Raw genomic sequence first — 13,495 nt, forward strand, 5'->3', positions numbered from 1 at the left:
ATACAGTTGTATGAATCACATTAGCATATGTTGTATGAAGATTCCATAGGATGTAAATTCTTCACATCATGGTCTGTTGACAGAAGCTGAGGTCCTTAATGAATTGGTGGACAGAATAGAGATCCTGATCCTACGTGTGTCATTGCTGATCAGTACCATCTCACCTCTGAGTTCTCAGCATGTAATTCAATTCAGCAAATATTTATTGAGTGCTTATGGCTGCCAACTTTTCCAAGTCAGAGAAAAATAATGAAATGTTAGCAAAATGTGACTTGCCTTAGGTCAGACAGCCACAAATACATACCTCCATTAACTGCATTGCCGTTTTTAAAACAGAAGTTCATTTCAAGTGCATGGATGCCGCTGATAGTGAGCCTGGCTTCAAGGAACAATAATATCTACACTGGATTCTTATTATTTCTGCAAAAATCATCCGATACAAATTATGGTCCTAAGGCTTGAGTTGTAAGTAAAAGAATGCCAACCTCTCCTGTCTAGCATTATTTAGGCACATCCCTAATAGCTCAGCTGAGGAACAACATTAGCCATTATATAAACTAATTGGGTTAATTCTGCTCTGGAATTCAGATAAATAATGTAACTGAGATAAACAGTGGGTCACTTATGCGTCTACTTGTACACATTTATCTACACTTCTTATTTATACTATTAAATGCTTAAAACAACACAAGGCTATAAATTTGCCTTTTCTTTCTGATTCTCTTGGCAGGGTTTCTTACATGCTTAACTTTTAAAGAGTGGAGATCGGTCGCCTCTCAAATAAATAAGAAAGCAGTAGAAGGGAAAAAAAACCCCTGCATCTACAAAGTAGTTCTAACCCATTAAACACAGATGGCTCACAGGGGGCTTAATCATCAGGAGTGAGCACACATCAAGCTGAAATATAGAGCTGTTTTCTATCACTTGTTACCATTTGAATGTCTGTCTCAGGAAAGTGAATTCCATATATCTTCCTGGCCATCAGTTGCCCTTTGAATACTCCTCCCTCTGATGTAGCAAGATTTCTCCTCAGAGCTTACTGAGATGAATGAGCTCTTGCCACACGTAGAAGTGAAAGAAAACATTTCTTTCTCTACCAGAACAGATGAGATTCTTCAGTAGGAGAATGGATTTGACCTTGTAAAGTGGACCAAAGCGATTAACAAACAAGCACTTATGTTGATTATCCTTATCTTCAGAAGCTGGATTTTAGTTTTGTTTTATAATTATTAATTTTATTTTTTTTTAAAGGTGATCACCAAAGTGTCATAGACTGTTGGGTCCCATCTACTGAAAATAATTCAAACTGGCAAAAATAGCATCTCTAATTTAACTATTTATATGGGAAAAAAATTAAAGAACAGTCAGATAAAGAAAGAACATATGAAACATATGGGTTTATCCTGAAATATGTTCTCAAGTGAAATTCATCAAGAAATTATTAAACGAGATCTATAAACCTTGTTTTTTTAGCTTATTGGTAAAATGTCTTTAAAATTATCATGACAAATGTAACTGGTTGCTGCGATGCTTATTTTTTTGCATTTGCTTACACATTAAAATCTTAGAAAAGCTGGTTTATGGACAAACCAGAAATTAGCATTAAAACCTGTATGAAATAATTATGATAATTAAGAACAAGAGCTATTCTCATATTCATTATATAAACTTCTTTAAAGCATTTATCTCCTACCTAGTGATAGATCTTCAATAGTGTCTTTCACTCCTTGACAACTGCGTGTTTGTTTGCCCTTGAATCTGTTCTCCTCTTGGAGACTATATTTGCTAAACATTCTTCAGTTCTAAAGTCTTTGGTGACATTCAGGAAATCCAGAACACAGTAACGGAAAGAAAGCAGCTTAATTTCTATCCCCAGCTTCTAGTTAAGCTAATGCTTTTAAAGTGAGTGACACAATCTTGAGCTAACCCAGCTGATAAGCCTTGTGGAGGACACTTGGTTACCAATGACCCACACTGCTTTGGTCAAGTCTTTCATTAATCTTTTTGTCTTAGTTTATAAACCACCCAACAATGTGGACACTTAACATCAGATTCAAAGTAATTTTTTAACATCAGAATTATCTAGGCAGACCAAGGTATCAGTAGAAAGGCAGTCCTTCTATTAAAATTACTGCACTTTTATTTAATGTGTTGTGTTTTATTTTACAATATCTACTTTTTAAAAACAGCAAGTGAGAAGGATAGCCAAATGACTAAAAATTTAGAAATATCAATTTATTCTGAAAACTCCAGAACCTTTTATGATGGAGAGAAATATATCCATTTATTTTTATTTTTAATGTTTTCAACCAGTAGATGGCACTGCACAGGTACGTTGTGGTTTTAGGGAGAAAATCATCAAAAGTGATGCCAAGAGTCAAGTTCCATCCACTGGAGATAGATCTTACAGTTAAATTGTACCCAGAATCATCACAGCTCATGGGAGGAACATAAATTCATCAGCAGTAATGTTGCTTAACAAATTGTCTTTATTCGTGATGGTTGAGTGGTCTGGTCCCCTTATTCTCCTTTCCAGGTGAGAGAATTAAGTGTAGAGGGATTGAGTCTTAATGTGAAATGTTTAGCCAGTGTTAAGACCTGGGTTTTGCAAAATCATTTGTTCCAGTGTGTACTTCCTCTCAGTTTACTAGCATAGATTTCATTCATCCATCATGTAGCCAAACTTGTAAAGATTGGATAGTTTCCAAGTAGAGAAGAGAAGTTTTAGAAGCTTGGTGAATATAAGGAAGGAAGGAAGTTTCTCAAAGTCGGAGGGGAAAAAGGGTTGGAGGAAACTGGGTAAACTAAGAGACAAAAGCATCACCAGAAAGGAAGAGAATGCCCTACAAACCCACTGGTTCAGAAATTTACCTAATGTATGGTCGCTCACTAGTGTTTCAAATATGTATACTCTTTAAAATTGTTCAGGGATATTTTATTTAGAAAATATTCTATTTAGAAAATGTCTGGTCAAAAGCTTTAGTAAGGAGGCTGGAGAGATGGCTCAGCTATTAAGATACTTGCCTGCAGCCAGGCGTGGTGGCGCATGCCTTTAATCCCAGCACTCAGGAGGCAGAGGTAGGAGGATCATTGTGAGTTCGAGGCTACCCTGAGAATTCCAGGTCAGCCTGAGCTAAAGTGAGACCCTACCACCAAAAACCAAAAAAAAAAAAAAAAAAAAAAGATAATTGCCTGCAAAGTCTAACAATCTAGTGATACATGCATCTAGAATTTGTTTGCACCAACCGAAGGCCCTAGCATGTCCAGTCTTTCTTCTGTATCTCTCTGTTTTCAGAAGAAAAAAAAAAATCTGAACAGAAAGCCAGTTGTGCTGGCACACACCTTTAATTCCACACTTGGGAGGCAGACAGAGAATACATAGTGAATTTTAGGTCACCCTTGGCTAAAAAGAGACCCTCCCTTGAAAAACAAAACAAAACAAACAACAACAGCAATAACAAAACTTTAGTAAAGAGTCAGCCTTTGAGGCTCAAGCCTATAATCTCAGTATTCAAGAGACTGAGGTAAGAAGCTCTCCATGAGAGAGCTGTATCCCAACCTGGGATACAGAAGAACAAGTTCCAAGTCAGTCTAGTCTAGAGTAAGAACCTGTCTCAAAAAGAAAAAAATAAAATAAAAACATAAAATCAAAGAGTCAGGTGTAGTGTCACAGGCCTTTAATCCCACCACTCAGAAGGCAGAAGTATGAGTTTGAGGCCACCTTGAGTTTACAAAGTGAATTCCAGGTCAGCCTGGGCTAGAGGGAGACTCTATCTCAACAACAACAACAACAACAACAACAACAAAAATAAAATAAAAAAGAAATAAATCTTGTGCTTGTGCTTGCTTTGGCAATACAGATGCTAAAATTGGAAGGATACAGAGAAAATTAGTGGCCCTCGTGCAAGGATAATATGCAAATTTGTAAAGCACTTCATATTAAAAAATCTTTACTAAGCCGATCTGTTGCCTGTCTGGTGCTGTAGGCATTTATACCCCTTATGACTTCTCAGAGCTTCTATTTACCTAGAACTGTACTATATTGGAAGCTCTTGTTCCTTGGTGGCACCTCATTGTACCAGGAGTTTTGATATGGTGTCTTCACCATGCCCATTATGCAATCCCATCATTTGTTCCAGTACCTTGACCTCTGCATGCTTTCTTTGACACATCTTTCTAACTTCACTTCCTTTTCTACCCAGCTTCAACATCACAGCCCATTCTTTATTTTCTGCCCAATGTCCTCAAATCCCTGCTGTTTTTCTTTAGTCACACTTGTTTCCACCTGGGCTTAATGAATATCACTACAAAGAAATCAGTCAAGGGTGTATTCTACAAGAAAGAACATCATTTAAACTCACAAAAAATATGAAAGTCCAAAAGGTTCTTATACATACCTGAACACTCTCAGCTATTCTGTCCTGCTTTCTACTAAAAACTTTGTGAAGTCTGTTCACACTTCAGTTCTCCTACATCAGTGCCTGCTCACCTCTCTGCAGCTTCACACATTCCCACAGAGATTTCTTAAAATTAGTATGCCAATTGCTTGCTACTACATTTGTAAATAGCCTTATGTCCAATATACCTGTATGGACATTTGTCTTTCAACTTGGATTAAAGACCTACTCCCTTCATGATTTTTCAATTTTTAAAAAAATATTTATTTGAGACAGAGAGGGAGGGAGGGAGAGAGGGAGAGAGAGAGAGAGAGAATGAATGGCATGTCAGGGCCTCAAGCTACTGTAAATGAACTGCATTTGCTTGTACCACTTTGTGCATCTGCTTACATGGGACATGGGGAAACAAACCTGGGTCCCTAGGCTTTGTAGGCTAGTCCCTTAACTGCTGAGCCATCTCTCCAGACCTCTCTTCATAATTTTAACCTGTGTTCTGTATTACATTCTCCCCATCTTGTCGAATTATCATGGTATCTCTTAATGTTTCAATGGATCTTTCAGCTATTCATCCAAAATTTCTAGCTGAAAGTAACAGTAATGTATGTAGAGGGGAAAAAAAAAAAATCCCACCCATCACTAGTTTTAGATTTGCCCTCAAATTTTCTCTACTAATTTATCTCCACTCACTCTCTATGATTTTTTTTATCTTTCACTATTTGAGTCATGTCATTAATAGACACTAATAATAGAAGTAATTCTTTTAGTTAAAAATATTTCATGCTCATCAGTGTAAATACATTGGTCATATTCCAGTTCTTTTGGTCAATTTTGTACTCCCAAAACACATGTCCAAGTTAACCTCCAGTACCTATGAATGTAATCTTATTTAGAAGTAGGGACTTTGGGGATTTGGCAGATAATCAAGTAAAGATAAGGTTATATTAGATTGGTACCTAATCCATATATTGATGTCCTTTTAAGAACCTAGAAATTAGGACAAGAATAGATAGGAAAATAAAAAAAAAATACTATCACATGATGAAGGAGGCAAGAATTGGATCACTGAGTTTACAAGCCAGGGAACACACAACATTGCTGGAAAGCAGGGCCACCTAGGAGATAGGTGTGAAGAGAATATTCCTTCAGGTCTGCAAAGCCTCTCAAGCAACACAGACATTTCAAACTTCCAGCTTCTATAGCCATGATTCAATGCATCACTATTGTTTCTACCTATGTAATTTGTGGCACTTTGTCACAGTCAGCAGGAAAACTAATGTTGTGTAAATTCTGAATTCATTTAGCATGTCTGATACTAACTCTTCCCTCCTGGCCAAGACCAATTGAATGATATACATCATCCTAGTTGTCTTTCTTCTCCAACTGTTAACAGTGTTGGTAGTGGTTTGAGTCATGTGACCCTATAAACTAGTGTTCTGAATGCTTGGTCCCCAGCTAATGCTAATTTGGAAGGTGGAGCCTTGCTGGAGGAAGTGTGTTGCTGAGGGCAGGCTTTGGGATGTTTAGTCAGCTGCTCTTTGCTAGGGTTTGGTTCACTCTCCTGCTGCTGTTGTTTACCACCTGCTGTGACAGAGAGGATGTCCAGCCTCTGCCCCTGCTGTACTTCTCCCTGCCTGGAGAAACTTCCCCTTGAGACTGCAAGTCCAAACAAAAAACTTTTCTTGTCATTTTTTTTTTTTTTTTGGTGGGGGGTGCTTTATCACAGCATGGAGGAGGTAGCTGCAACAATGTTCTTATCCTTTTTGCTCAAGTGTTGGGAGATCCTCTTTTTGCCCTTTCCTCACTCTGTTTGCAGGTGCATTTGTTGCATTGCCTGGGTCCCACATTCTACCCCAGATATTCCTTATAAGCTGCAGAGGTACATAATTAGTGAGCTCAGAAGGGATCATGAAATCCCAACTGTATTAGTCAGGGTTCTCTCGAGGAACAGAACTGATTGAATGGTTATATGTTGCAAAGAGAATTTGTTCAATTGGCTTTGATAATATGGGTTGGATGGTACAACCAAAGACTATCTTATCTGTAGGTTGAGAGGCTAAGAACCTGGTAACTGCTCAGGCCACAAGGCTGAGTGCCTCATAAATCCCAATCTATCCTTAAAGGCCTGGAGGATTCCTGGAGAGCCTCTGATCTTCAGTCCATTGTGGAAGGCTGATGGCTTCCAATGTCAGGAAAGGATGGCAGCAAGGTAGATGCACCAGAGAGGAGCAAGGGCAGCCAGGCAAGAGCATTGTTTTTTTTGATACCTCTTTATGAAACAAGCTGCTGCCTGAAGGTGCTATCCAATGTGGGAGAAAGTCTCCTCTAAGTTAATGTTTCCTGGAAATACACTCACAGACCTGCCTAAGACTTGCTCTTATTAGTGACCAAATCAAGTTGACAAAGATTACAATCCCAGTAACTGACTCCTCCTGACACACAACAGTACATAATTAACACTCATGGTTTTTAGAGTAGGCTTAGGTTTACAGAATACTTGGTTGGAAACTATACAACATTCTTGTATACTTCCTCCTTTTCTAACATCTTGAGTTACTGTGGGGCATTTTTACTATTGATGAGCTCATGTTCATACCTTATTCTTTACTAGGATTCTTAATTTAGAAGCCACTCTTTGTGTTTTATATTTAATTAGTTTTAATATACCAGCATATCATCATTACAGTAGCATACAAAATAGATTCACTGGCCTCAAAAATCCCCTGTGATCCACCTATTCTCACTGACCTACCTTCTGCTAAGCTTCTATCAATTACTCCTCTTTCAGTTGTCTCCACAGTGAGACAGTGCTCTGTCTAACACAGGACACCACATTATTGTAATCATACATTGTGTGTCCCTTCCAGATTGGTTTCTTTAGCTTAGTGTCAATCTGAGTTTCCTCCTATCTTTCCAACATCCAACAGCTCATTACTTTTCATCATTGAATGATGTCTGATTATATGCTTGGATGTACAACACTTGAATTTTTTTGGTACAGAAAGGCATTTAGGATTGTATGAGCTTGGGCAAAAGTAAATATGATTACTTAAAGCTTACTATGTGAGAATTTTCATGTATGGACCTGAGTTTTCAAATGAATTGTATAAATATGAAGGAGCATGTTTTCTGAATCATATGGTTAAGAGTATAGCTGTTGAATAAATTTCCAAACTTGCTTCCCAAACGACTCTGCAGTTTTGCATCCCTACCAGTAATGAGTGTGAATACTTGTGGTTCCACATTTCCAACATGTAGGACTCTCTCTGATTAGACTTCTTTCTTTCTAAAGGATAGCTGGTAGCATTTCATTTTTGTTTTGGTTTGCAATTCTATGATAACACAATGAAATATTTCTTCAATATACTTCTTTGCCATCTCTATAATGAGCTATCTATATCATTTAAAAATTGGCATTTAAAAAACAATTGACTTTTTAAAAACTTGTTTATTTGTTTGAGAGAGTGAGGGAGAGAGAGAGAGAGTAGAAGAGGGAGAGGACATGCTAGGGTCTCCCAGCCTCCTCAAACAAACTCTAAACTCCAGACACATGCACCACCTTGTGCAACTGGCTTATGTGGATTCTGGGGAATCAAACCTGGGTCCTTTGGCTTTACAGGCAAGCACCTTAACCACTGAGCAATCTCTCCAGCCACTCGAAATTGACTTGTAATATTTGTTTGTATATTTTAAAAACAATTACTTTATCCAATATGTTTCTTGAAATTTTACCTGTTTAATGAGCTTGTCTTTTCATCCTTACAGTGTTTTTTCCAGAGTCAAGATTTTAATCTGCTTATGCTATACTTGTCTGTGCAAAAACTTTTCAGCTGCATGAGATCCCATTGGTTGAGTATTTGTTTAAGTTCTGGAGCTACTGGGGATTGTTCAAGAAGTATTTCCTCACTCCTATATTGTGGAGAGTTCCTCCTATTTTTTTTCAAATAGTACAAATATTTCAGGTATTATATTGAGGTCTTTAGTCCACTTGGACTTGATTTTTGTGCATGGTGAGACGTGTGGGTATGGTTTCATTTTTCTGCATATGGTTATCCAGTTTGTCCAGCACCATTTGTTGAAGATGCTGTCTTTTCTACAGTCTAAGTAGCTGTAGTTACTTGACCTAAAGTCCAGGTCTTTAAGTCTGTTCCACTGTTCTATATTCCTATTTTTATGCCAGTATTATGCTGTCTTTGTTACTATGGCTTCGTAATATAGCTTTAGATCAGGTATGGTGATGCCTCCAGAGGTGTTTCTTTTACTAAGGATATGTTTGGGTATCTGAGGCCTGCTGCAATTCTGTGTGAATTTTGACATCATTTATTGGTATTGTACTAAGTCTGTATGTTACTTTTAGTATGATTGCCATTTTCACAATGTTAATTCTGCCTAACCAGAAGCATGGGAGGTCTTTCTATCTTATCAAGTCCTCCTCAACTTCTTTCTTGAGTGATTTTATGTTTTCTTTATATATGTCTTTCACATCTTTGGTTAGTGTTATTCTAAAGAATTTTTTGTTGTTGTTGCTATTCAAAACAGGACAGTGTAGCTAATTTCCATCTCTGTATCTTTGTCTTTTGCATATAGAAAGGCTACTGATTTTGTTGTCTTAATTTGTTTTTTACTTTGCTTAAGGAATTAATCATCTTTAGGAGTTTTGAAATGGATTCTTTTGGGTCACTTATATATAGGATCATATCATCTGCAAATAGGACTAACTTGACAGGAAATTTTGTGGAAGAGGCAGGTGGAAAGATTGTTAGAGCCACAAGATGGGACATTACTCACAGAGACATTGCCTTTCCCCCATAACTGGCTGCTGTCCTGACAAAACACCACCCTCAATCCCCAAGAGGAAGACCTCTATCCCCAGTGAAGAGGTCCTCTTCAGAAAAAGGGAAGGGGTGAGGGAAAGGACAGTACCAAAATGTGATGTATGTCCATAACAAATAAAAATAAATTTTAAAAAAATTTAAAAAAGTATGTGAGAGGGCTGGGAGATGGCTCAGTAAGAATAAAACTTGCTGTCCAAGCATAAAGACTAGAGGGCAGGTCTCCAGCCCTCCTATATGTTAGCACCTGAGAAGGTGAGGAATCCCTGGGGCAAGCTGGCTAGCAGGATCAGCCAAGTTTGCAAGGTCTGGGCTCAAGCAAGAGGCCTTGCTTCAGTGAAATCAAGGAAAATGCCTGATGTCAACTTCTGGTCTCCACATGCATTGTATGTGAGCACCTACACCCACATCCACACCAAAGAAAGAGACAGAGAGAGTGGGCAAGAGAGAGAGAGAGAGAGAGAGAGAGAGAGAGAGAGAGAGAGAGAGAGAGAGAGAGAGAGAGAAGCATGTGAGATGATATATGTTTATTGATCTAGCCATTCCACAATGTATATATTCTTCAAAATATCATGATGTACACTATAAATATATGATTTTGTAAAAAAGGATTTTATTCTTAATGAAGTCTAATTTATCCATTGTTTGTTTTATTGTTGGTGTTGTATTACTAAACATGAGGTACTTAGATTTTTCTTTCATGTGGATTTTCAGAATTTTTGTAAGTTTGTGATTTATATTTAGGTCGTTGACACATTTTTATTGATTGTAGTGAAGTTTACATGAAATTGTAAACACCTTTACTTTTGTATGTGGATGTCTAGTTGTTCAGAACTGTTTCCTGTCAAAGTAGACCTCTCTGGCTTGTGTGTTCTTTTCTCTTCTATCAAAGATCAGCTGGTACCTAGGTATAGTGGAGCAAGCACATTATCTCAGACCTCAAGAGGTGGAGACAGGAGGATCTGCAGTGTGTTCTTGGCTATATAGTGAGTTTGAGGCCATCCATGGATATATGAGATCATATTTCAGAACACAAAAACAAAAAGATTCAGAGAGTGAGGAGAGTATTTTAAGGCACTGCCCTCCAGATGTGAAGTGATTATTGCATTTATGATCTCACAACAGCTATCACCAAAAGACCTGTACAATACTAAGCACATCAACATTTCAACATAGATACATGGATTAAGGAGGAGTGATTAAAAAAGACATCAAAATAGAGGAGGGACTAGCTGGAAAGAAGGGGTTAAATGGAATGGGAAAAGAGGAAGAAGAGACAAAATATGGTAATAGGACAGAATTAAGGTCAGATTATAGCAAGATAATGTATGAAAATTCTCAATAAAAAGTCAAGAAAATCAGATTAGCACATTTGTACATCTGATTTCTTGAAATCATTTTTAATTCCTATATTATCAGCTTTCAAATATATATCTGAATGCCATTTTCCTCCTATCAAGTCCAATCTGGTAGTAACTTTGATATATTATTTGTTTAAACATTATAAAATATTATTCTTAATATGTATTTCACCATATAGGCCTTAAAAGTGTCTGAACAATTGTATTTTGAGGTCTGAACTTTCAAATGTTACAGGACTAGCTAATGAACTCATTAATACTTCTTTAAACTCATTTACCATCACCCCTCAGTAAGCTTACTAACATTGATTTTATTTCCTGCATTCAGTCTGGCCCCACTCCAGATGGTAGTTTCTGAAACAAAAATCTGGAGTCACTGATCATAAAATTATCTCATAGTGCCCCATCATCTCTAAAGTCAGTATGCTCAAAATAATATATCAACTTTCTTCATGAAGATCCTATCTTGGCTATGCTGGCCTGCACATATTTTTCTGTAGGCACTGCTCCTTTGCTTATATCTGCATCCTTGTGCATCTGGATCCATTTACTTCCATTGGTCATTAGTCTTTTCTGTCTCTTCACTAAGCTCCTTCTTTACCTTCAAATTAAATCTCACTTAAAAAATTATGGCCTCACATTTTCACTGTTCTTGTAATCAGTCTTGACCATCAGCATTATGGAGTATGTTTCTAGTGCCTATAGATCAAATATTTGGGGCATCCTAATTTGATTCTAACCTTAAATACTTTGTGTTACTACTGGCTGTACTCTTCAGATGTATTTTCCATTTCATTTTTATATGCTTAGTAGCAATTTCTTTTTATATTAACTTTTAAGTCCTTTGTTTGCAATTTTTGAAACTAAATTATACAATCCCTAACGCCATTCTTGCCAAGCCCTCTTTGTCCATTCAGATGCTTATAACAAAATGCCACAATCTGCATGGCTTATAAACACCACAAATTGAATTTTCAAAGTTTTCTTTTAAAGAATGGGATGAAGTTGTTTCATTAGAAAATATTTTTATTCACTTGCTGGAGAGAGAGAGAAAGAGAGAGAGAGAGAATGGGCTTACCAGGCCCTCTTGCCACTACACACAAACTCCATAAGTATCTGCCACTTTTTACTTCTGGCTGTATTTGGATACTAAGAAATCAAATCTGGGCTGTCAGATATTGCAAGCAAGTACCTTTAACCACTGCTTCTTCTCTCCAGCACCCAGTTTTTTGTAGTTTTGGAGGGTGAGGAGTGAAGCTACAGGCAGAGCTATTCAGTGTCTTACTAGGACAGTCTTCTGTGTTCATAGATGGCACCTTGTCACCTATTGAAGATGAGACAGTCTAATTTCTGCAATGCATTATAAGGTCATTAACCCCATTTCTGAGAGTTCCATCATGTACCTAATTATTACCCAACGGCTTCAATACTGTCATCGTATTGAGGATTGGCTTTCAACACATGAATTGATCCTTGCCTTCCCTTAGTATGGAAAAAAAATATGAAAAATATTCAATTGCAGCTTGCTAACTATATAAATTCTCTGGACTATAGCAAAATATTATATTCTCTTTTTGATGTCTTTTTACAGGGGCCGTAACAACCTGAAATGTAAAATATTGCCTACTTACCTGAGCTAATCGGGTAGATGTTTGTTTTTCTATGTTAGAGAAGGTCACTAGTATTGTCTGCAATGCAATTGAAGAATACTAATCTGTGGGGTTGATAATAAGCATTCATCAAAGGAAACAAATTATGTCTTTGTTTATCAGCTCAATAAAACAAGTTAAAAAATTCTGGCCTCTGGGAATTTTAGGAACTATTAATATGTTCATATATAAATAAGTTTCTAAGGTAGTGTATAATATGGGTGATATTTCTAAGTTAATTAACAAAAATATATCTTATTGTTAGGTTACACATAATTTGGAGAATGATGATTTGCATATTGATGCTCTCCTTAAGGTAAATGTGTGTATCAAATTGAGTTTTTATTTGTTATATTCTTTGGAATGTCTGACTCAGAGATGTGAATACATAATTCATCTAAGAGACCTAGCTTTCTTTAGTTATGTCCATCTGTTTTAAACTACAGGGCCAAAAAGTTTCCAAAATAAATGTTCTTGAGATTTGGCATATAAAAAAATAAAGTTTTGCTTTGACATAGAAACTGGTAAGGCCATAAGGAGCTATGTAAAATCCTTGAGTAGTTGAATATATTTTCGATTGCTGAACATTTGGTATTTTTGGATTTTAAAACAAGAAATTCAAAGGTAAAATATACTTCTCACTAATGAATGGCACATGTGGTGTGGGTGAAGTCCCTGTAGGCATAGGCAGTGCTGGCCTGATGTGTGATCAGAGAACACGGCCACCTGTGAGCTCACTCTGAGCATCCCAAATGCCCGATCTGCCTTCCAGACCCTATTCACCTCCATTTTTTAAATGAGAGTGAATCACAAGAAGGGTTATCACATACACTGTTGCCTATGAAAGGTGGTACATCAAGTTAGTAGAATCTGGAAGCTTGTATGGGTTTATGACATTATTTTTATTTATTTATTTATTTTATTAGTTATGTACACAGTGTACATACAACAATGTTGGTACTATTGTTAGCCTCCTCCCTGTCCTTCCCCTTCTGCAGGGAGCCTCCTCATTGAGGAATATGGGTCTTGCATTGTGGGGTTAGCTATCAGTTATGAGTAAGAGGAAATGTCTCTGTGCATAATGATCTAACATGTGGCTCTAACAATCTTTCTGACCTCTTCTGCAAATTTGCCTGTGCCATGTTGGTTTCTTTTTAGTTCTATTCAGTGATGAGGTCTTGGGAGCCTCTGTGTCTCTGGATATCTGGTTTGGTAGGAGTTGAGTGTTTTCTGTGTTTCACGCTTGTTCTGGTACCAGG

General features: G+C 37.2%; 1 non-coding gene across 1 annotated transcript; it reads left to right on the forward strand.

Annotated features, from left to right (window-relative positions):
• The first annotated feature begins 3,839 nt into the window (after nt 1-3,839).
• On the forward strand, nt 3,840-3,944 carry LOC123461898. The gene has a single exon (XR_006637950.1). It is a non-coding gene; the product is annotated as a U6 spliceosomal RNA (small nuclear RNA).
• Nucleotides 3,945-13,495: the final 9,551 nt, after the last annotated feature.

The sequence above is a fragment of the Jaculus jaculus genome, chromosome 6 (assembly GCF_020740685.1).
Source record: "Jaculus jaculus isolate mJacJac1 chromosome 6, mJacJac1.mat.Y.cur, whole genome shotgun sequence".
Taxonomy (NCBI): Eukaryota; Metazoa; Chordata; class Mammalia; order Rodentia; family Dipodidae; genus Jaculus; species Jaculus jaculus.